We start from the raw sequence: 2939 nt of genomic DNA on the forward strand, positions 1-2939 counted from the left end.
GAGAGAGAAAATCAGTTCTCTTCAATTGATCCTCTGACACGCTGTTGTGTTCCCTGCCTTTGATTCCACGCAGCTTTAACAAAAATTCTTTGATGCTGGCGGAAATAAATGCTCTTCGATTGAGACAAAATAGCCTTGTCCTAGATCTGAGATTGTTTGAATGTGTGGAAATTCTAAGAGGAAAGTAGATGGGGGGGAAAAATTGAGGAACAAATTTTTTTCCGAGGTTGCTACAAGAATTCGAAAGGGCGAAGCAGTTTGACATGACAGAGCAGCAGTGTCGGAGGATTATCTGACATGACTTAACAGGTAGTTTTCGGATCTCTATGCTCTCCGACATGTGTAGATATGAAGCTGTTATTGCTGTAGAGTTATTATCATCATACTCCTTATCACTGTCATCATTATTATTATTATCATTATCTTTATAATTGTCCTCACCAATATCACTGTCATTATCATTATCATTGGTGGTTGTTCTTATCATTATTATTACCATTACTATTGTCGTTTTCATTTTTATCATTATCATCATTATCATCATTATCTACCTCAGTTGCTGCTATTATTAATCCAGGACGAATTTTTAGAAATAATTTTATATAGAGGAGTAACTAGCTAGTTTTGCCGTTTGAAAATATGCTTCGTAATGTTACTATATTTTCTAATAGAAAGCTCTCTTGAAAATAAATATCATTTCATCACGAGGTATAGGTTATGGCTGCATTGCATACAACTGTAAACGAAATCCACAATGAATAGATATGTATATGTATATATATTTTTAACGGCACACCCGGAAAGAATTTCAATTTCGTTGGAAACCTTTTGACTTTCAACTATAGATTTTATATTCGTTTTCTATCTCACGCAAATGCATTAATAACAGCTGCACCACAATGTATAACATGCAAAACAAGATGAATAATGAATACATTATTTTCATACGATTAAAAATCACCCATAGGAAATAGTTCGACCATAAACGGAAAGTGCAAGTTGGCAACTCAGTGGGAAAGGTGTGACGTCATTACAATTAGAGTAATAATAATAAAAATTATCATTATCATTATTATTGTTGTTGTTCTTATAATTATTACTATTATCATTATTATCAATATTAATATCAATAACAATGTTACTATTATTATTGTCATTATCACCATTATTATTATCATTATCATCATTATCATTATCATTATCATTATCATAATTAAGTAGATTAATCATGCTTAATTTGTTGGTTCGCGGCAAATGTGGATTTTTCAGTGTTATTGACGTTGAATGTATTAAAGGAAGCCTTGTATAGATTATGAAATCATCCTGGTTTGTTGTTTGTGGGCGTGGTTTGCTATTGTTTGGTACGTAAAAAATAAATGATGAAATCAATTGATATATAAAATTAATTGATTAATGATAATGATGATGATTATGATTATGATGATGATAATGATGATGATTATGATTATGATGATGATAATGATGATGATTATGATTATGATGATGATAATGATAGTATTATCATAGTAATAATCATATAAATATATCAAGTGAAATGAGGAAATTGAGTTAACTGCAAAATTAATATTATTTGTTATGAGAACATGCGGTTTAGTTATACAACTGTGAATTAAAAGGAATTACTTAGTAATACATTATGAGTTTCATCAAATATTGATTGAATTTGTATCATTTTAACAAAGGTACAGCGGAAATAATCCAGGAAGGTTACGAGATTAATCTACATATCAAACAGCTTGCTTTTGAATGTAATTCGTTGCAATACGGGTTAAATAAAGCGGGTGTTATTAGTCACTGAAGCTTACTGCAGGCTTGCCGACGAGATTCCGGAATTGTAAACTGGAAGAAAGTGAGGAAAAATAACAACTGACCGAGAGCGACATTAACAAAGTGAATTGAAATACTTTGATGCATATATTTAGCTTGGGAGATTGTCGTGGACTAATTCGGAAAGGGTGTTGGGTAATGAGAAATCCGAGTTAGATTGACAGATTTCTTAAAACGCGAAAATAAAAACAGTTAATAAGAACGTATTAACAAAACGATTTAGACTTGACTTCATGATAGCTTGGAGACTGAGCTTGGAGGTTGTATAATGGTGTTGGATAATAAGAAATCCTAATTAAGGAACAGTAATTAATAGCAAAATAGCAAAAAGAAAACAGATGATAAGAGAGCATTAACAAAAGGATTTATACAGTTTCCTTCAAGATATTTGACACGAAAGCATTCGTATACAAATTCGAAAATGGTGTTGAATAATAAGAATTCTCAATTAAAGTAATAGATTTGTGGGGAAAATGCGAAAAGAATATAAGCTATTATAATGAACCGATTTATCACTGAGAATGGACCAATGTACTGCAAGGGCGGCCCGATTCCCCTTATGAAGAAACCGATTTAGTGTAAAAGGCGCGATTTATCCCAGGGGGGGAGGGGGGGGTGATAAACGGTGGGTCATTTTTCCCACAGAGACAAAAAATAATCAGTTCGCCACAAAGGTAGATTTAGCGTAAGGATGAAAACAGGTACTATATTGGAAAGACACAGTTGCATGATATTCTTTCATATATATATATATATATAGTGTGTGTGTGTGTGTGTCTGTGTGTGTGTCTGTGTGTGTGTGTGTGTGTGTGTGTGCATACATACGTATAAATATATGTGTGTGTTTATTTCTTTAATTACCCATTTATTTTACATCTAATTCTATTTACTTTCTCACTTTATTCATTTGTTTTTTCATAAGAGCAATAAGTAATCCTCGTCTTAAATATCAAGGTCAAATCAATTTAAATGTCCATTCACAGAGAGAAGAAATCATAACTGAGACAACAGTGAATTAATGAGCTGGTGTTGGACGTGGATAATGCATGTTTGCGAATATTATTGTTGTTATATCATTAGCTATTTTCATT

This window comes from Penaeus chinensis, chromosome 27, assembly GCF_019202785.1.
Source record: "Penaeus chinensis breed Huanghai No. 1 chromosome 27, ASM1920278v2, whole genome shotgun sequence".
NCBI classification, from domain to species: domain Eukaryota; kingdom Metazoa; phylum Arthropoda; class Malacostraca; order Decapoda; family Penaeidae; genus Penaeus; species Penaeus chinensis.